Here is a 23,538-nt window from a genome sequence, read left to right as displayed (position 1 = left end):
AGATGGTGTAACTCAACGCGCCTTTCATGCTGTATATGTTATACATTGCAATCGCAAAAGTTAGCCGAAAAGTTACATGAAATGTTTGCATGTCAAGTACAGCCAACGGCAAAGATAATAGTAGACAAATTGTCCATGTCTATTTTTATTATTTTTTATTGTACATTCTGTGTTATTTCATAGCATGAAATTGTGTTGGTTCGAAGCAGATGTTGTCCTCTACTTATTGACATTCTTATTTCAATGCATTATCATCACATGGTAAAAAACAGACAATGAAAATGGTGATGGACAATTCACCTACTGTTTCTTTTGCCGTTGGGTGTACTATCTGCTATAAGATATTTTGGAGGCATTTACATAGCATTTATTTGCTAGCAAAAATACTAAAGGAAATGATTTAGTCTATAAAAAAAACGCGTTTGTTCGAACCTGTCCCATTTCCCGCGCTAGCGATGGCTCCACAGTTTCGGTGCCAATGAGAAACGAGGAAAAAATCGTCTGCTGGGCAGCGAGGAGCCAATGGAAGGCAGAAGAGAGGCGATGACGTAGACCCTGTTGCCACGTTGCGGTCTAACTCACGTGTTTTGTTTGTGTCTTGTTGAAGAAGCTTGTTTTGTAAGCATGGCAGTGGTGTATCCTGGATTTTCATAAAGGGCATGCTGTACACAAATGTTTTAAAACATATATATTATGGAATGGGGGATAGCATTATACATATTCAATAGTTGACGATTTGCACATTAACGTTACTAAATATTGCATAACGTATAAAGTAATGAAATATGGATAATATAAGTTTAAAACTCACCAGGTTTGATGTCTGATGTGGAAGTCTTCATAAAATTATAAAATCACTTGATATTTATAAACAGCTTATATTTACATTGGAGATTCACAATTTAGGTTTGTTTGGCTTATGCAAATAACATTATAGTAGAGGCCTAAATTACAATCCGAGATTCAGGAACAAAAGACCAGACTTAATTAAAATAATTTAAATGTAAATTCTGCTCTTCTGTTTTGAGTGGTAAATTCCCTTGTAACGTCTTCGTAAAATGAGGACAATGCTTTAATTTTCAGAAGCAGCTCTTTTTCAATAAATAATATATCGAGCGCGCTTAATCTTTCTTGGGATTGGGTTGCTCTAATATAATTATTAATTCTTCTTTGCTGAAAAAGATCGTTACACTGATGCAGTTGAAGCGGGTATTGACAAAATGAGTGTAGCCAACTTGTAAGTTTCACTCATAATGTTATGAATATTGTTCGTGTTCATATATGGTACTAGTGCATGTACATGTTTATTTTCAAAGTCGGGGGAAGAATAGAGAGCAATCAACTCATTCTTTAGCTTTACAAAGTCAAATAATAATAATAATAATAAGTCGGTTTCATTTTCGTCATTTTTCAAAAATATTTCGGGAAAATACTACACTAAGCCATGTGGAACTTCGAAAGAGCCCCAGAAAAAAAACTTTAAACTAAATGTGCATTGCACTGTACCTCAAGTAAAAAAAAATCAATCGCTGCCACCTCTTTGTTCAACGAAACAACAAGCATACTCTTCTCTGTAGCTGTCACTTCACCGCATGCAGTCAACGCGATATTCACGCATTGTGAGGGGAAAGAAGCGGAGAGGGACGGGGAGGGAAGAAGCACGCGAGCAGCGCTTGCCCACGTTAAAATATTCCTTCGCTGATGTGGCACATCGGACAGCTTGCTCTGCGACGACATTAATGAGCATTTCTACATTCTAATGTCTTCATATGGGAGAAGAATTTATTTTAAGCCCGCATCACACGGAACTGGATTTCCAGTAGGTATGCTCTAGTTGGCGCTAAACTTGCTATCAATTTGCTGGTTTTCGCCTCACACGATACTTAGCGTACTTGTCGATAGACTTTTGTTCCCATACGATGGAAGTTGTAATGGCGGCCGCGTGAGAAGTAAACAATGTATCACTTCACATTTTTAAAAGCCGATAACTATTCAACCGAGAGGAATAACGTTTCGTATAAAACGTTATTAGGTACAAAACAATGGCGCTGCTCAAATACATACTTTACAACGTTTACTGTATACGCATGGAAGAATATTTTAGTTGTTTCAAATGTAAACACCGTGCACTCGGCATAGATGGTGTAACTCAAAGCGCCTTTCATGCTGTATACGTTATACATTGCTGGAGTAACACTCGGAAACCACAGACAAAAACGCACCTTTGCACACTCACAGATTATCTTCACATGGCGAAACTTTGCTCTGATTGGCTGTTCCAAAGAATCCAGTCGAGGAAAGCAAGTAGCAATTTGAACATATCCTATTCCTCCAAACCAGTCAAGCAGTCAGCCAGGCGGCCATGATTGCTACCTAGAAAGTTAATTCAGCGCCAACTAGGGCATTCCTACTAGAAATCCAGTTCCGTGTGATAAGGGCTTTACACGAGAACGCTCAACTAAGCTTATATTACATTTCTTGGATCTGAAGTGAAATAAAGTAATAATCCTTTTCCCACAATTGATGCATGCGCCCAGAATACGCCTCTGAAGCATGGTGCTGATTAGCGTGCGTTTTAAAGTATCCAGGATGGAATTTATTCTGTTGATATTTGCTTGTGTCCTTTTTGTGTCGTCTTAGCTGGAACATTCAGGAAGGGGAATTGTGTATTTGTGCATTTCCGCGTATTTTATTCACAGCCTGGCTTCTGCTACCCCCAAGTTCACGCGGTCTGCAGCGGCAACGCCGCGTGGTTTCTGCTAGAGAAGCCAGCGATCAGCAAGCGTGGGAAACGGGACAGGTTGTCACAAACGCGATATAAAGCCGGCCATACGCTACCACTCATCCGCAATGGCTGCCCATAAGAGTGGATAGCGGAATTTCTTTCTGTACAATAAAAAGAAACAGAGCTTTGAAATAGCGGAACGTTTCCGTATAAAAAGGAGGTATGCCAGTATTCGGTTTGCTTTGCCAAAAATATGACTTCCAGGTTCCTTTCTGGAAAGGAAAAAAAGCAGTTCCAGAGAGTGTTCTTCCGACGTTACGACATCTATAATGTCCTCTCAGTACTACTTTTCTCCTTTAGCATGATCTATCCCTGCACTGCAGCCAGTACCCATTCATTCCTGCCGGTAATCCCCCCTTCCTCACCATTCTTACATTCTTATCTTCCCATTCCGCAGCCGAGTAAAAACTTTCCTTTTGCTTCCAGAATGGATTTATCGCCGCCGGAGTTTCCTCGGCAGAGATTCTGCCAGCAATTCACAACTGTCGCGGCGCTGCCTTCTGCCCCATTCCACGCCCTTTCAGTCATTCAGGCCACGCGTGGTGCGCCCGGAACAGCTGCTGCCGGAATCTGTCTTCCCTTCCGTGCTCCAGCCCCCAGGGCGTCGATCTGCAATCGCTACGGACCTTCCTAGGCAGTGTCCGAATCGGTAGATATTGCCGCCTAAGAGCGCCTTGCACACCTGAAGATCTTTTGTCGGAGTCCTTATAGGTGGCGACACCGACACAATCGGAGTTTTCGCCAATATCTTGGAGAAGGCGCAGGAAGTGATAGACAAAGCCTGAAAGCGTCTCCATAAGTGCTGTTTAATCTGTTAAATTATGCTAAATGTTGATAAATTGTGCTAAGATGGATATAATAATATAATGAATTATTACTATTATTGATAATTAGTAATAGTAATTTATTATTATAATTATTTTTCAGATGATTGTAATTTTAAGATATGCATCTACTTTCCGAGATGAGTTCAACATTGAACTAGAGAAAGTTTGAGATGATTCGCAGACTACAAAGCGGAAAATTTGTTTTATTTTGTGCCCCACAACTTTCTTACCATGAAATGTTCCTCGCGAGGTAAACTGGGGAGAATAAAGAAAATATGAAGAGAAGAGAGTGTAGTTGGGAAAGCATGTTCCTGGACCCGAAATAAAATCTGGATATTTTTTTATTTTGATTGCTCAATATGTCGGTCCTTTGAAGGGCATCTTTCTCTTTCATAGAAGCAAGTTTGCAAATTATGCTATATTTTTCAAATTATGCAAACATTGGGTGCAAAGTGCCAACGAAGCTCAAATTCCGCTAGGTTTAGCATCATTATGCTAGGGTTGGCATCGCTGCCTTGCCTCCACTACTTTCTCTATTACATTACCTGAGGAGCAGCAGACTGCAGATTGTTCGACGAGAGTTACCATTGCAAACAGACCTGTTGGTGATCGTTCTGGAATATGTGCAGCTGTGTCATTAACCTCTGATGATGATTTCCAGTGCTCATAATATCGGTGTCAGAGTCGATGACACTGTATTTAGGAAAATGTAAAACAAGCGATCAAATGGCACATTTTCAATTTGAGTACTAAATGAGTGGAAAATATAATAACGTTTGGTTGTGTCTGCTTTTTGCTTTCGTATTATGCTTCTACACCCCAGAACCAGGGTGCGAAATCCTGCGGGGATGGGGGAAATTTCCCCCACCACCAATCTTGGCCTCAAAAATCCCCCCACCAAAAAAGAGATAAGCAATAATTTTTAATTTCAAATATACTGTACTAAGAATAATATCGAAAACATACACAAATCAGTGTAGTTGTAAGAGTTCAATGCTTTTTCTCTGAAAAGATCATTAACATATCTACATCAATACGCACAATAGAAGTAAAGCGCGAAACAATAATAACTATGAAATCTAATTGATTTATATTAACAAAGCAAAAATTAAATAAAAACTTACACATAATAAAACCACTTCAACTAATTCATAAGTTATTAACATATTTTACCAGTTAGTAAAGGAAGTAGTTTGCTACGTTATAATATCTGATATATATAAAAGTAACTAATTTTTGGTGTAATTAATAATAAATTTTTAATTTAGTAATTTATTTTTACTTTAAACATTATAAATATGTATATCGTATATTTTATGTGTATGTTTGTGGGGGGAGGGGGTTTGTAGATTAAGATCTTTTTTCCCCCACCAGTCTTAAATGATTTCGCACCCTGCCCAGAACACAGTGGGGTGACATTTAAACTGACACCTCACGGCAAAAGTGACAACTTTCGGCATATATGTATTTAGCCCGTTCAATTTAATTACTGGTTTTAGTTAGTACTCGCTAGGAACATGGTTAATAGGCACCAGAAGCATCTAAATTAGTCAGAGAAGCACAAGCGCGAGCCGCCGGTTGAGTTCCTCTGTTGCCCCTATCTCGCAGTACCCTTGGGATCAGCTCTGCTTGCGCGCCTCAATTATTATTATTATTATTTTTTAAAACATTCGGGAAAATTGCATGTAATTTATGGAAAATTATTTTAATACTACTGATAATATTTAATAACAAATATTTAACGTATCACATTAGGTTCAAACTCTATTGTCTCACTTTTGATATTGTACTTAATATCCTGTTAATAAAGAATTTCATTCGCCCCTTTTACATATGTTTGCATGTATATATACTTCTAAGGTAAATTATACTCTCTGTAATCATTCTGTTTACTCTAAGATTGCATAAACATTGGTAGAACATTAATAGTGATCATCGTTACAACGTTATGTTGTAATATTTATTTGCATTTTAATAATTAATCATTAATATTTCCTTTGTCGATTGTAGTTCCATCTGATGGTGAGAAATTCAAATGGAATTCTTTATTCAGTAATGAGATGGATTAAGGCTATGATAGATGTCATGCGCTCTTTAGAGAGCCAACAAAAAAAACAGTAGTGACTGGACTGCGCAGAGGAACGCAGGGAAAGGGATTGTTCCACCGGTCAATCAGCCCCTCCCTCCTGCAATTAAGGAAAAACTAGGAAACTAAATGTTCTTTTAGACCAAATCCCCGTACGTGTCTCCCGGAAAATATTCCCAGCCCCCTCGCCCCGCCCCCCCCCCCCTTTGAATGTGTCTTATAATGCCACAATCAGGCCCGTAGCCAGAATATTATTTCGGGGAGCCCATCACTTATCAGCAGTTGCCATCTAAAAGCGAAAAAGGTGGGGGGGGGGGGCTACAAGACCTGAAGATGAATTTCTCAGTATAATACAACTTATTCCACAAGATGTTTAATCCTGCTAAGGAAGTAAAATTAATTACCACTATACACTATTTAAATTAGATATTTGTAGGATTTCGGGGGAGGGGGTTTCAGCTCCCTTAACCCTCTCCCTGGCTACGTGCCTGGTCACAATGTTTGTTGTATTTCAACCATGCAAGTGTGGAAAATAAAAGAAGCCTCAAGGATCTCCTTTCTTTGTTATGGTGTTGCCTCTTTGTCTATGATTACCACAGTAACTACATCTACGACTATATTCCGTCCCAGCTAACTGTGGAGCAGGCAAACGAAAACAAGTCTCTGCGCAAGTAGTGACGCGAGACGGCTCCACCAATCAGCACGTGAGAGGAACGGAATTGCGTGGAGTGGGGAAAAGCGACTGAAGTTACCCGCCTTCCCATCAGTGTCTTCTGCTTCGCTCTGGGCAATAGATTCCCCTCGCTTCTATGACGCTGTGCATGGCATTGCTCCACAGTTAGCTGGGACAGAGTATAGTTAAATGATTACAATTAATAATAAATGTTGAAATATTTACATAAACATGAAATACATTGGATAAGAGTCTTCTGAAATTTTCATCCATTTTTAAAATTTACACAGACTGTAATCGTGAATAGTTGATAGTTCGCCCAACTAGGGATAAAGTTTTGAATTAAATGTACAGCCACCAGCAAAAAAAATGGGATACCTGGATCCTGAAATACTGGCTTTACTGCAACATGTTGTGTATGTTGCCTAACTCTACGGTGATAGCAGAACTTGCTATTGAAAAGTTAATATTGAAGTTTGCTCACTGCCGTGAGCATAGGCAACACACAACGCATTGCAGAAAAGCCAGTATTTCGGAGTCCAAGTGTCCCATTTTTATAGCAGGTGAGTGTACTTATCCACATGGACGTCCGCAGGATTTTTTCCAGGGTGGGGCAAGGAAGGTATTTTTTTTCCAGGGGCCAAACAAGTCATATTTTACAACAAAAGAGTGTAGTTCCCTAAAAAACATTGCTTAAATTTGAATTTATGGTGTTAATGCAAGAATTAACACATATTATTGTGGCTAAAATGAAATTATATGTGTCAAATACATAATTTTTGGTTTAATTTCCTTTTTCAGGGGGGCACGCCCCCCTTGCCCCCCTTCCGGACGCCCATGCAGTTATCCAAAATACTTAGTCTTAATTATGTTTGTTTTTAAAAATCATTTTGTGCAAGATATTTCCAAGTTGTTATTTACGTATCACCAGGAATTGGATTTATTTGGTACAGTCAATTAAATAACCGTATAAGTGCCGTGAAAAAGCGAAATAAAGTGACAGAGCGATGAAACTTACAGGATATGTAGGCCAGGCTGGGGTACGCCACATGTCTGCGAGACGAGTTCCAGACCGCATCGCTAGGTGGCACCACTGGCAGAGAAGGCAGGTTGTGTATGTGCAATTTGCCTCCAAGGCGCCAGTCAGTCATTCAGTGAGGTGGCACTGTGTCAGGTGTCTCAACAACGCAGGGGAGTATGCCATCCATTTCTGCCCTTGATGACCTCATACGGGAGTGTCGGGGGATTAGTCTGAACCAGACTGCAACCGAACTCAGCATTAGTCATGGTACAGCATACACTATTGTTCATGAACACCTTGACTATGGTGTTGCCTTCTGCCGTTAAAAACTGTATCACCAATCGCTGAACCTCCTTTGTGGCACCTGACACTTTGAACGCCATGACTCACCTCACTGAATGACTGACTTGCGCCTTGGAGGCAAATTACACATACCCAACATCCCTTCCCTGCCAGTGCTACCACCTAGCGACGCGGTCTGGAACTCGTCTCGCAGACATGTGGCGTACCCCAGCCTGGCCTACATATCCCGTACGTTTCATCGCTCTGTCACTTTATTTCGCTTTTTCACGGCCGTGAAATATCAAATATTATTTAACTGGTTTCAAATCTTATTGCTAACAGCGGCAAAGAAGAAATGCCGACAAAGAAGCACTGAGAAAAGGAAATCTAAGAAAAAAAGGAATGCTGCAGATGATGTGCTGGATGCAGTTCCAGCGCTTCGTACTTGTTGGACTGATTGATTTGGCTTATTTTATTTCGCATTTCTGCCACTTTTGGCTAATCGCGAAGATGAGAATGAGTGTTAAGGGGTGAGTCAATACAATGGGTGGACTCCACCACTACCCTTCTACGCTTAAGGGCACGAGGAACAGTTTCAATGTACAGCCAGACGCGAGGTTCTAAACACAGATCTTTTCCCGCGGACAGCTGGGGGGAAGCGAGGTCTGTGCGCTGGATGTTTGTAGGCGGGGGAGAAACTTAACATTACGCTTATTGGAGTATTACTTTAGTTGTTCTGTTGTGAACACCAAACTTCCGATAGCGTAGAAAAACATATGAACGGAAAGATGATACGTTGAAGATTTCAGTTCTCTTAGGAAAAGTCGAAACTCCCATTTCATTAGCCGTAACTTGAAGTTTTATTTTAAATACAATGCATTTAAGTCTTCATATATTTATTTATATTAAAATTAATGATAATCGATCATGTGTAATTTATTTGGAAGAATATTTCCCGCAGAAAGTAACTTAAACGGAGCTAGTTTAAAAATAAGTAACTGTAAGTTCATTACTTTAAAAAAAATAGCTTCCCGAACACTGATACACACGCTCGAGATCATTAATAGTCTGGATTATTGAGGCAAGTATCCCCCACACCCAAATTCCTCGATTTTACAGCGGAAAAGTTTGGTGATTTCAGCACTAATATAAGCATGCTTGAACGCACATGAACAGCACTAGACCCAGAATTAATTCAGGTTATTGCCACAAGGTTGCAGCACCGTCTTTGTGTCGTACAGCCTTCCTGTAATAAAAGCCTTGGTGCGTTCGGAACATTGAGCTATTAATTGAACATCATAGGAAACTGATCAGTAAAAGCCCACAAACGGGCCTCGATGCTTTGCCAAGTATCAATACGCTCGGATGCTATAATTGGACTCCCACCAGGAAGAATAGAGGTGACTTCTACAAAGAAAAAACGAAAATCTGTTTCGTAGCGAGGTTCCTCTTTGTCAATTTTGTATCCTTAATAGCATGTTTTCAATACACACGAATATTTCACCCATAGGCGTAGCTGGAACTTTATATTTGGGTGTGCACAAAGAAAAAAACTGAGGTCTTGTACCTTTTTAATACCATATTTTGCAACACAATCACTTGGCTCTTTAACTGCACTGATGTTTGTCAAGGAATATAAATTCACCAAATGACAGTGTTGAAAATTTCTGAATATATGTAGTAGAAAAAATCAAATCGCATAGAAATTACACACACACAAAATGTTCATAAATGTTACAAACAAATACATCAAAATACACGTCATCTATAACAAGAGACGTCTGTCAAAAGGTACAATGTTCTTAAACTCATCAATAACTTCATTTACATCAATTGACTAAGCTTTTTCCTGTTCCACAAATAGCAAGAGCAGGGCTTCCAATCTATCCTGCTTCTGAGTTGCTCTTAATTTAGTTTTAACTTGGGTAAGCTTGGAGAAAGCTCTCTCACACGTGCAGCTTGTGACGGGTGTAGAAGAAAAGCGCTGCAGTACAGAGTAGAATGCAGTAAATATCTTCCTTCTCCAATGACATCAAAAAATCGAAAATCTATAGACACCCGTTTCATCAGCGATAATGCACACGTTTGTACCAAGTAATGACATTTTCAACTTCTTAGAAACTGCCTCTTATTTTCTCTCTTATTGAAATATCTGTCTTTAATTCTCTTTGCTAAAGCAGCCCATTAGGGTGTGCCTAGGCACACTCGGCACACCCCGTAGCTACGCCTATGATTTCACCATTTGGAAGAATTAACAGGAGAAAAGAGTTAATCCATTTTGAATACAATGTTCGATTTTACTTCAAACATATAAGTGTGAACCTTTGAAACTGTGTTTGGAAAGTTACTTTTCAAAATAACCGAGTTACAGTTACTCATTTTAAAAAGTAACTCAGTTACAATACTGATATTTGCAAAGTAACTAAGTTACTTCAAAGTTAGTTCCTGCTGGAGATTTTCTTGCAAACAAATTACACAAAATAAACATCATTAATTGTAATAAAATAAAAACATGAAGACTTACATGTGTTTTGTTTATGGTATGTAATGTATTCATATGTTTAGACTATATTACAAAAAATAAATGCTGAAACAAGGAGTTGGCTTTGCTTGAATGACAATTCATTTTATTTAACTCTCTTTATGTATGCATTTACCTTAAACACTTTCTCTTATTACACAATATGTTTTTATTAGAAAAGTAAATATTACATTCAGTGCTTAAAGGTAATTCTGCTTCAAGAATGACTTCTTAACTCGACTCCTAAACTCTATCCAGCGAAATCTATGGATCAAGCCTTCGCATAACTGTAGAGAAGGGGAGAAAGCGAGTGGGTGGAGCGAAGCTGTACACGCTGATGCAAACGGATGGTAACTGCAGTCGCTTTTCTCTCCTCCACGCAATCCCGTTCCCTTCACGTGTTCATTGGTTGAGCCCTCTCGAGTGACTACTTACGCAGAGACTGGCTGTCGTTCGCTCGCTCCAGAGGTTTCCGGGACCTTTACGTTCCAAATGAGAGCAGAAGATCCTACCAAAACACTGCAATATTCGCAGGCAATTGCAAATAAGCGTGGATGTTTTAAATTTAGCATTCAACGAAGCCTTCCTTCCTTATGCGATTTCACGAAAACCCTTTCACCTTAGCATTCAGAGAAGACACATAGTTGGAAGCGGTTGACAAATGTAGCTCTTTCTGCAAGTTACAAATTTTCAAATTAACAATATAAGCAGTGTATGAATTAATGGGGGATGCCGAGGATCCCCCCCTCTGCCAGGGATGTTATTATCCCCCTCAAAGACAATGGAATTAAAGGTGTATTTAGCCATTTCTTAACTTTGTAACAGACTCAATTGAAAAATCATTCGTGTCCATTACTGGACCAGTCAGCAAAGAATTCCCTACCGAAAAGTATGCAGCCTTGTGGATGTAAGGACACCATTCTGTAACTGACCAACCTCACCGAGCCAACAGCACACTGTTTTCAGATTTGTCATGGCATCGTGCTGATATTTTGCATGGATTAAAGTGTTCCCAAGGAACTAGTACGTTGGTTACATGAACGTTATGTTAGAACTTGTCAATATAAATTTGGTCAGTTTTTTGAAGTTATTAGTTCGATAGCTCTTTATGTGTATGGGTTTGGGTTTTCCTAGAATGTGTATTAAGTGTTACCAAATTACATGTAAATGCTATCATAAGATTTAATGATCTAGGTTAGAAACACTGTTCTAAGGTACTTAAAACTGCAAGGCAATAGTTTATTTTATTGCACGGTGAATTGATTTAATTCGTGTTGATTTAATCGCGATTAAAATCACTTTAAAGAAATAGTTTAAAGAATAATGTACATAAGGATTTTGTAGATACAAATGTAAACACATTTATCTTGATTTAAAATTCAATAATTTTTATCGGCAAAGATAGCAAACATTTTGAAAAGTATACAAAATACTAATCACGTTAATCCATAAATAATGTCATTATCATTAAACTGTAAATAAACATGGCAGCTGATATTTTGCAAACTATCATTTAAAATATTATCAAACCTCAGCTACAAAGACTATAAAATTATCTTAAGTTACAATTATAGAGTACATCCACAATGTTTTATTTTCACTGGAAGGTAAGTTACTGAAATTATTATATTTTAATCAACACACTCAACAAACACTTCCATAGTAAGTTCATATGTACCGTATAAGGTACAGAAAAATGTATATTTACATATAATTTTTATTTGCTTTAATCAAACTGTTCAAGTATTTTACATGGCAATTTACTAGAGAAAGCCTTTCCATAAAAAAAACGTATCTACAGGTATATCTATGGTGCCAAGAGCAAAGCAATTGAATCGGTGAGACCAAGCAGGGAAAGATTCCATTCGACCTTACTTTCGGGATATAAAAAAATAAATAAAAAACTCATAGCAACCAAGACTAAAAGCCGAATGAAGAAACTTACAATTACAAACTTATTCATCATAACCATAGTAACAATAGTCCATAAGTGGTTTGTTTTTAAAACCTTTATTATAGATCTGATATGGGTTCAAAGTATTCAGCCCATTTTGTTCAATAAGTGGAATCTTTCCCTTCTTGGTGTCACCGGTACAATTTTAAGCATGTTTTAAAAAAATTAAAAAATCATAAAATATTATTTTTTTAAATAAAAATCATGATTTCTATCCACCCTGTCTTATTGACTGTTATACTCTGTCCCAGCTAACTGTGGAGGAGACAAACGAAAACAAGAATCTGCTCAAGTAGTGACACGAGACAGCTCCACCAATGAACACGTAAGAGGAACGGAATTGCGTGGACTGGGGAAAAGCGACTGCGCGGCCTTGCTCCACAGTTAGCTGGGACAGAATATAGAATATATATATAAATTTCCATTTCCACCGAAAAAACCTACTTCCCAAAATCAATCACAAATACGCCAGTGACAGGGCATCCCCGCCAAAGCAAGAAGCTAAATTCGCCCAGTGTGTACACCAATAGAAGCAACGAGAAAAAAGGACGTGAAAACGTTCATGGAAGTTTCGTTTCACTTGGGGATTACCAATACCAAATAATGTGTGTAAGTATAGGTGTGCATTACCTCTCTTCTCTCGCGTTAGTGTAACATTTCTTTTTAAATCCGCATCGTGGCAGCCCTTTGAGAGCGAAGGCGTTCCAGGCGACTTTGTCGGCCGACGCGTGTTCGGCGCATCGAGTCCCATCTTACTTCAGTTTTCTACTTTTTTTGGCTAATCGCGAAGCTAAGGATGAGATGATAGGGTGAAATTCATGAAGGAACACTCGCAAAGAGCACCCATGCCAGGGCACCAAAGAACACCAGGGACCCCTGGCGTGTGCTAACCACTAGGTCACAGAGGTCAGTAAATTGTGCTCTACACCCTGTCCCATCTAATTGTGGAACAGGGCCGCGCATATCGGCAGAGGAGGAAAATCGAGTGGTGAAAGCGCAGTGTTGCCAACCGTACGGTCCAGACCTTAGTCCGTACGCTAAATGCACGGCTTGTCAAAATTTGCTCTCCCAGTTTTATCCCTAATAATTCCCTAAGAAATTCTTAAACCAATCGTACGGACCTGGATACAAAAATACGGTCCGTTTGCCATGTGCGTTCGGTATTATCGTTTTCCGAAGTTTGCAACGCTGAAGAGCGAAGCAGGGAATACGGGTAACTCCAGTCGTCCATTACGCAATCCCGTTTCTCTCGCTGTTCATTGGTGGAGCCGTCTCGGGTCACTACTTGCGCAGAGACTTGCTCTCGTTCGCCTGGTCTACAGTTAGCTGGTACAGGGTATAAGTAGCTCAAGTTACCACATATTATTATCCGCGTCTAGTTCGCTGCACTTTTTCACTAGTCTAGTTGATTACACGGTGCAACACCGATTTGGAGTCAAGCAGTGTATTTGGTGTTTGCACCGCTTGCACTACGATCTGGAGCGATGGAGCATTTGAAGCAGCAGACAGGGGTTTGTTGAATCTTCTGAACTTGAACACCGCTTTCCGTCTACTTGGTTGAACGTCATTTCATTGTTTCAACCTGACACCAAGATACACCTGCACTACACCTAGTGCCAAAAACTGCAGTGAATTTCCTCTTTACGCTGCGATAGTTTATTGGGGTTGTGTGGCGACCCTGAACGTGTACAGCCTATACAGGGTGAGCATAAAATCTTTCCCTGATTATGAATATTTATATGTTAACTTCCACGGTAGATAGGCAAATAAAACCTATGCCAATAAGCAGTGCAATACATCAAGTTTCTTTCCATTTCTTTGTTTTGTCTGATTCTTATTCTAATTCCCATATCATGGCCACCACGTTCGCCGGACGTAACCCCTCTCGACCTTTTTTTATGGGGTTACGTTAAGGACACAGTGTTTAGTTTACCAGTTCCTGATATGCAAACTCTTCAGACACGAATACGGGATGCTATAGAGACGGTGACGGAAGAGATGTTGGCAAAGACATGGAGATAAATTGAGTATCGCCTAGACGTTCTAAGGGCAACAAAGGGAACACATGTCGAAGTGTACTGATAAAAAACTTGATGAGTTAAGCTACCATTTCCAACAAACCGCATATCTGTATCTAGCATAGTTCTTTAGCAATAAAAGTTGTAATCAGGGAAAGACTTATGCTCACCCTGTATATTGTTAGCTACGACATTACGTCCGTTTGTGATATTATGCTAGGTGTTAGGTTACACAGTTATGATCGGTAATACTTCTTAACAGTGGCGGCGAATAGGGAGGGCGAGGGGGCAGTTGCTCCCCTATTTTTCGTCACTTTTGCCCCCGCACTATGCTAAACCTCATCTACAAACGAAAATATACTGTATTTGCCCACCAGTTTTGGCACCTTGCCCCCCCCCCCCCCCGCCGGTTTTGCAACCCAATCGCCGCCACTGCTTCTTAAACAATATACTTATGTTTCCAGTTTGTTAATTTGCAATGCTTTTTAGATAGCCTCAATGCTGGGACATTCCATGTCAAATCAACCACTCATACATTGATAAATTTTGATACAATGATAGTACTCGTAAAGACGAAAAAAAACTAGCAAATTTCAGATTTTTCGGCTCTCAGTGTTTCAGTTATTGACTTTCAAAAAGGAAAAAATTCCAAATTTTGACATTTTGAAATCTTTATACAGATGTAGATCAAAAGCTACTTAACCTAATGTGCTCAAATTGTGGTCATTCTCTTCTGATTTTAATGATCTTCAATTTGAAATGCAACATGATTTTAATATCGTAATTTAAAACAAATAAAATATAAAAAAAGCCCCCTTTTGTTTTTTACAAAATATGTTTTAAAGACGGCAATGCGTTTCTATGTTTTCTTTTCTTTTTTTGTATTTTGGCATGTTAACGATTTCAGCTAGGAGTCAATTGTAACGCGTAAAATAGACAAGATATTCTTATTTTTTTAAAAAAGCGGACATTTCTCGTCTTATGAAACGCTAAATATAGATGGCCTGTGTGTGTATAATTTCTAAACACACAATCTCTACAACAAAAATAATCAAAAGTACACTCATCAACCTTGCTACACACACGGCCATAAAATTAGGCGGGTGGCAGAAGTTCGCGCTGTTGCCATGTTGTAGCACATCCCCTTGTGAAAGGTCTCGTTGTAGAGTTGGTCTTTGTAATCCATGTGACACAAACGGACAGTATTTGTTCGAAACGTCAGGGGTGACACAAAACTGCCCCGGAGAGAGGTCGGTCTGACGCTCGAACTAGGCAACGCAGCCCGGTTGACGTTGCCACACAGTGCACGGGAATCAGCGATTATTGTCCCGCTCTCGCTTTGCTTTTCCCATATGTGGCAACAGCGCAATTCTGCCCAGACGCCTATTTTCATGGCAGTGCGTTTAGTGCCACGATTTGCTTCTTTATAAAGCATTCTTATCCAAGGTATAGTTCAACAGGCACCGTTCGATTGCTATAAGTAAAAATTTTCTGTTACTTTGCGTTATATTCAATTCCTCCTAGTGAAATTAAACTTTCTAATTAATTTTGCAAAACGTTAAAATGAGGGCATCAAAATGCTTTGCATAACAAACTCTAAACTGTTTTGTTGTTTGTACAATAAAATGTTCATTTCTTCCTACCGGACTTCTTAGATATGGGGGTTACAGCAATACAACCTGCTCCATTCGGCATGCAACCAAGTTAAATTTTTATTAACAGTTCAATTGATGTATGGACCAATGTGCAGTAACATTATCAGAAATTAAGAAATGTTTTATTCGAATTAATGCAGATATGCCAAGGATCTCACCCCACTAGACTCAAGTTCTCTTAGCCAGAGATTGTCAGAGTGTAACTTCAGCTGCGATCAAAACCGGTTTATTTGCATTGCAAGCTTTCCACGCTGCGCTATCGAACTACCCAGTTCGTTCTTCCCCTTGCACACTTTTCAACGTTCGTCACAATCAATTCCGTTCCCCACAAAAAAAAAAAAAAAAAAAAAAAAAAAAAAAAAAAAAACAATAAATACAATGCATGTGCAACACAAACATTTTCCAAATGTAATAAACTTCTTCACGACACAAATAAGTACAATTATGGGCCTTGCCAAGTTACAAAAAAGCAGAAAGCTTGTTGTCTTTTTTATTGTTAATATCAGAAATAAAGTTCACCTAGTATTCGGACATCATAACAAAATTAAAACAGTCCTAGTTCAAAAAAATCGTATAAGCCAGGTTATAATATCGTATTCTGCCATGAAGTCCAATAAATGATTCCACAGTTTACAATCTAAAATTTGTAGTTTAATCTGAAAGGCCACGCTACAAAAACTTTATCAGTAAAATTTTTCCATAACTTTTAAAGCCTTTTTTAACGATGTGTGTAATAGTTAATAATAAAATGCAATACCTATGAACTTTAGTGGGTTGTATTAACAGTGATTGTACTCATGGACATAGGCAGAAAGTTTTGTAGGGGATGTAACTATTTACAAAACTTGATTAGTATAAATGACAATAATACACGGTTATAATTATTTATCAATAATAACTATTATAAACTAATAATATTAAAGTCTAATTTCTTGTTATTGCTTCTATTTTTATTGTATAAAAGGTGAGACTTTGCTACTCAATCTACCAGATGAGTGAATATTCAGCAGAACTGTTTTCCATTATTTGAAGAAACCTTTCATATAGTTAATGCACTACAGGGCTCCGTGGTCCCATTATACACCCTCGATTTCCCGCACATTTCAAATATTTTCGTCACAAAAATTAGTTTTTTTTATATCAAAGGGTGTTTCAAAATAGCGCGGAAGGTAATTTTTTACATCTACGTGCTACGAAACTTATGTTTTCTTAATATTAAAATTCCTTACGTATGTAACGTCAATACTGTTTTTTTAGGTCTATCATGAATTCATGTCACAGGCGCACGTCTGTACATTTTCTTTTTCTTCTTATGATTGCCTTTGGAATGGGATAATTTGAGATTGCGATATGTTAATTGTGTGATGTATTGGCGGGGTGTATAAATACGTTATCTTATGGTCAACTTGAAACGGCTGTACAGTCGTAAATACTTGTTTCCGCGCTCCAGAATTTTGTTCTTCACAATTGTAAACACACAATCTTCATTAAAAAAAAATCCTTGCAAGATCGGGGGTGTAGAATGCGACCACGGACCCTCAAAATATACTAAAAACTTTTGTACCTTTGTTATTGTTGGCTGAAAAGAAATGAAAGGTGAGGATCTAATTGAAGGCTGTCTCATCATGCACTCATTACAAGTACATGCAACGTACAGAGCTCTTAATATTGAATGAATTTTAAGTCCATAGACAGGGGATTTCGTGGTCAGTAAAAATACAACCAAAAAATGTTCCCTGTCAAGAACTAGAAACATTGAGATTTCAAAGTAAAAGTCTGAATTTTTTAAATACGAATTTGATTTGTTTATTAATGTGCACGAATATGTTAAAAATTATATTTTAATGTTGTATTTTATTTGATTTTCTGATTTTGTTTTTTGCCAGAAGCAAAAAATTCTGAGCAAGTCATTAAAAAAGTAATATAGAATTCAATTGTAGGATCTCTGCCCAGAGAAATAAATATTTCTACTTGGCACTTCTAAAAATTAGATGCGTGCTGGTGTAACGTCACACGTGTCACAATTACAAATGTCACACGCGACACCATGGACTCACCCAAGAACAGAACAGTTAACTTTGTTTATAAAGATACTTCTAGACTAATAACTTTTTCAAAATGTAATAATGGATTAAAAATAAAACAATCAGATGGCCTTTGACAGACTGTAACCTTCGAGGATTGATTTCATTTAATAAATAGATGTTTTATGTACCAAAATTTGTTTGTCTGCGAAAATTACAAATAACAAGATGCTTGATCTCCAAGTACGCCCACGTAAGTATTAAAAAATTCTTATCTCTGAGTACTTTCACCCAGCCCTGGCCCAAAACCATGGTAACGGTTGAAGTTTTTGCGTGCGATGACGTGTGACCGGCCAAGTGAATGCATCACTTCAATGTGATGTCACGTGAAATGACAAAACGACAGTGTTGCAGTATGCAGATATTAAACACCAGAACAAGAACAATGTCTAGATGAGGATGTGTACTACAGGCTGTGGAAAAGGAGATGCGATAACCACTAACGCCGTCAAACGGTTGGGCGGGAACTTTACGTCACATACCATGAAGAAGTCATAGGATCTGAGCTGATTATGTCCTTTGCGATTAGTCCACTCAGAATTAGTTCACTTCATCAAATGATTTACTAAATCTCATCAATTTACATTGTCGAGTTCATTATTTGTGTTATTTTTGGTTTAGGTTCAACATCTTCTCCGAAGAGAAAATCATGCTCTTTTCTTTGTTTTCCTTGTCCCTGTACATCCAGGGTCAAGGAAGTCAGTAATAAGGTGTATTATATACAGTGTACACCTATAGATTGAATTGTATCTTCTCCAAATATGATGTATAAAGAAACAAACTGCCGGATAACTAAGTGAGGTGAGTGTACATTTTTATATTACTATTATAGTTAGTGGAACCAAAAGCAAAGAAACCTGCGCAGACTCGCGACTCCTGTGCACCGTACTCCAGTGTGGAGGGGATGGGGAGAAGAGTGGAGCACGCTCTCTTATAGTCCGAGTTGAACGGAAGAGGAGGAACGTGTGCGGGGACTTTTCGACGAATGTTCTTTTTCTTGTAGTCGATCTTATAAGGAAGGGGAACTGTGATTGGTCATTCATATATTTTAAAACTTCTTCATCATCTCAATTGACTTAAATGGTCGGTAGAGCAAAGTAAATTTATCAAATATAAATACAAACACGTACCGTTTAATAAATAACCAAAATAGAATGAAAAATTAGCAGTTTGTATTTTTATTGCTTTGTGTGAATATGTAGGGAAAAGCGAGAGAAAATTGTACACCAATGGCAAAAGAAATGGTAGGCGAATTGCCCTTCACCATTTTCCTCCAGTCTGTTTTCCACAATCTGGTGATCAAATAAGCAGAGGACAACATCTGCCTTCCATTATTTAAAACAACACAGGATAAGAAAAAAATGAAAATAACGATGGACAATTTGCCTACTACTCGTATTATCTATCTCTTCAAGAATAAAAATACATCTAAATTTAGAACCACACTAAGGAGCTTGCTAATGTAACATTTGTTATATAGAAGATTATTTGTGTCATATTTTCCATTAATGGACATTAACTTTAAAACTTTTTCTTATTATTACAAAATACACTACATTACTTCTTAACTTTCTTAAAGTATTATTGTTTTTACTAACTTAATAGATAAAACTAGACTATAGGTTAATTCCTTGTATTCAAAATTAGACATTAATATTATTGACATGTCTCATAACATAGTAAAACTTATACTTGTATGATCAAGTGAATGGAACTCAATGAATTAATCTTTGTAGTTGGCTGTACGCCTTTAATTTTGTTTTAAATTAATGTTTCAAGAAAACTATATTTCTGCCCCGAAGAAAAAAGTATTGACGGATTGAAAGTATTCCAATCAAAATGTATGTGTCTTTACTCTTTACAATTCGTTTAACTCCATTACATGTCCGACTATGAGTAATTATCCTTAGGAGCGCACAATTCATCCACCTTTCTCAAATTCATATTTCATATGATTGTTAAGGACCGCTGCTGCGAGACTTCATATCGCTAATTATTCACGCAATCTATTGTCACGATTAATACTACTATTCATTTTCATTAATTTCTACATAATTCCAACATAGGTATGAGGATGAGTTTAAATAAATATACCTTGTATCATCTTAAACTTAACTTCTGACATGCAAATGAATGATACTATCATTGCTTCAAATGTGCAAGTTATAAAATATCAAATTTATTGCTTATTTGCACGGCATAAATATATGATTAGAGGATGAGAATGTGAATATATTTTACATTTTATAACAATTAACAGTTTGTCAGAAACATAAGTGGAATGCAAGTATCATCATTTGTTAAAATATAAACACACAAACATGTTGTACAATGAGGAAAAATACAAGTGCATAGCCTAGTGTAAATATAGCGTACATAAATGCTCATTTGAACTTTTCTGGTATGCACAGCATATTATGTTCAACGTACTTGGAAGATGTATCTTGTGCTGAACTAAAATAAATAATAATAACAAGTGGTGTGCGGTATCTCGAAAAGTCGGGACCGGGATCGGAAAGAAAAATTCCGTCCCGATCCCGACTTCAGCAAATGACTTCCCTACTTTTCTGGATCCCGAGCAGTCGAGAAATACCGAATGGTCATTTTATAACGATATTAATTCTTGACGTTTTCTACATTGCAAGTGTCTGGAACTTATGGGAAATTGTTAGTTTTCGTTCCAGATATGCAAAGACAATTACTTAAGGTGAAAATGACGTGTAGAATTTTTGAGATTTCCAGAGCCTCGGGAAATTTCAGAAATTTCCCGAATGTCGGAATGTAAAAACAATTACCGTTCCGATCAATAATATTCTGTCCCGCATAACAATAAGTAGCCATCGATATTTATTTTCAATTTGTCTGAAGCCACAAAATGTAAATGGGTGGAAATGCTCATTTGTGTACTCGATTTCAGGTGTCCAGTTTCTGGCGTGGTTTCCTATCTGCATAGTGCAACACTAGCGCATAGATTTGGAATTCATTTCATGGATAAATTCACCTCTTACCGTCGTTTCGTCATTACGAGTAAACAACGGATTGGCCCAACCTATACTTCTAATAACCTTGCTTTCACCTTCGTCATCCGCAACCTAACAAAACGTCAAAAATTACTATCACCAACGAACCCAACACTCCTAACCTAACAACGTAAAATCGATTCTATCTAATAGCAAACTGCACTGCGATCAATATACTGTATATTCATATATAACTTGACAATTTTCTGCAACATACACTCTTAATACGATATCGTCAAAACTGAATGAGAAATAATATCTTCTGACTTAATCAAATGTAACAACCAGCATGTACGTACGTAGCTGCTATTTTACCTTTACGACCATTGTCTGTTGTATCCTTCAACATTGACGTCATATTGTTCCAAAAAACTTATTTCCTATGTAACTCATGTTTGGTTGTACGCCATAGAACAGTTTGTCTAATCTATTTCATACATTTCACGATATGTGATACTGTAACAGAGATAAAATTATGAATCCGATACAATTAATTGCAAGTAGTATTCCAAACAGTTTATATTCCAAAACGAATGTTCGAATATGACTAAGTGGCATGTGAATATATATCAGTTTAGTCAATTTGTAATACGTCATTTTTTAACCTTGTAGTTGAAGGATGAAATGTGTGAATTGACGCACAAATGACGTACTACTATCATAGTTTTTACATTTGTAACAACCGGTTGTATGCACACTCAAAAAGCGAAAAAACAAGTGCAGTTTTTTAAATCGACAGAATTTGATGTTTTATGTAACAAACTTTCTTTCAATGCGCGAAAATAATAAATAACAAGATATATTTAATCCAAATAGTACAACATAAAACCACACCTTACATCACTGTAACATACCTTCACGAACTAACAGATTTAATTTTGATTGATTTAGTTTATTTTACTTCGCGTTTTGTGCCTCTTGGCTAATTTTCGAAGATGGGGATGAGTGATGAAATTGATGAATGGACATTCACAAACAACCAAGCCCGAGCGGGACTCGAACCCGGGACGCTTGGCGTCGAAGCGCGATGTGATAACCACTCGGCCACAGGGTCCGGTCACGAACTAACAGAAATCGTTCATAAGCAACCTAAAATCATGCAAAATTAACCTAACAAAATAAAAGTAAAATTACTCTCAGCAAACCCAATATTTCTAACCAAATGAAACCGAATATATCTAAAAGAAAAATACAGTCAAGAATTACTCATGCACACTTTGAAAATATGCACTTTCCGTTATCTAGTTGAAGAGTAAAATGTTTCAAGTGACGCACGAATGACGTACTACTTTGAACGTTTTTATTCGTAATAACCGTGGTTCGTGTGCACACTCAAAAAGCTGAAAAAACAAATGCATTTCTATCGACAGATTTCGAAGTTTTATGTAACATTAAGTTTGTTTCAAAGGGCGAGCATTATACGTACATAACCGAGATATTTGATTCCAACAGTACAACATAAAAACGCACCTTACTTCACTACACGAGTTAAAAGCAACAGAAAACGTTCATAAGCATCATAACTGTCCAACCCTTTAAAGTAAGAAATTTAAAGCTTTATGATACGGTTAACATCTCGACCATTTCTTATACTACTCCTGCTATTAATAACAACAACGTGAACATATCTGCTCCAAAGAGACAGACCATTTTCTTACACCCCCACCCGTAAAAAGTTTCATTAGCATGTGGTTGTTTAGTGTCCCCCATCGGACAGTATGCTTGCTTTCCTCTTGTGCTGAGCAGTACGACGACCCTTCCTCCAAAAGTAGTCACCCGGGTACTTAATAAGACTCCTTGAAACACGCTCGAAAACACAAAACGATTTACGTACGTACGTAATTCCACCTGCGATCAGAATCGGTTTATTTGCATTGCAAGGTTCCACGCTGCGCTATCGAACTGTCCAGTTCGTTCTTCCCCTTGCACAGTTTTCAAAGTTTATTTTAAACAGCGTGCCTACTTTACGGAGACACAAGTTCAACGTAATTACAAGCACATGAGAAGTATGTACTTACCAGGCCAGGTTGTGGACAGCTGCTTCTGTGAAATCTGCTCGCTCGTGTGCTTACGTAGTCCGGTCGATTTTCGCGACGCCGTCGGTCCACTACGCTGTGGAGAACTGAGAGGTCTGGTTGCGAGCAGACGCCGAAGAGCGACGGTGGCGGCACCTAGCGACAGCGAATGGAAACTATTGATTCATTCTGCGCTGGGCTTTCCCAGTGTCGCCACTTACAAAAATAATTCGCTACGTGATGTTTTGATTGATTTGGTATATTTTGCTTTCCTATTCTGCCACTTTTGGTTAATCGCGAAGATGAGGATGAGTGACATGATGAAATTCATGAAGGGACATTCACAAACAACACCCATGTCGAGGACGAGGTTTGAACTCGCCCCTGGCGTCGTAGTGCGCTGTGATACCACTCTGCTACTGAGATCAGCTTGTGATGTTCGATTTTTGTTATTTAAGGACGCTATTCTTGGCTAATTAAGACGATGAGGATGAGAGATGATGATATGATGAAATTGATAGCTTCTAAAATCATAAATAGAACAAAGCTGTGAGGAAAATAAAAAATAAACACAAATTTATAAAAGGAAGACAAAAT

At 37.9% G+C, this 23,538-nt stretch overlaps 1 protein-coding gene across 2 annotated transcripts in view; it reads right to left on the bottom strand.

Moving 5' to 3' along the window:
• The window catches only part of LOC145999753 (uncharacterized), a 515,710-nt gene extending 492,642 nt beyond the window's left edge, over window positions 1–23,068 (bottom strand). For both annotated transcript variants that reach the window (XM_083137044.1, XM_083137045.1), the window contains exon 1: window positions 22,945–23,068. The gene's annotated coding sequence lies outside the window, so the exon portion shown is untranslated. The remainder of the gene's footprint in view (window positions 1–22,944) is intronic.
• Between the last annotated feature and the right edge of the window lie 470 nt (window positions 23,069–23,538).

The sequence above is a fragment of the Lepisma saccharinum genome, chromosome 15 (genome assembly GCF_977018435.1).
Source record: "Lepisma saccharinum chromosome 15, izLepSacc3.1, whole genome shotgun sequence".
In the NCBI taxonomy this organism is placed as follows: domain Eukaryota; kingdom Metazoa; phylum Arthropoda; class Insecta; order Zygentoma; family Lepismatidae; genus Lepisma; species Lepisma saccharinum.
The sequence above is the reverse complement of the archived record's forward strand: the minus strand, read 5'-3'. Positions and strand labels throughout refer to the sequence as shown.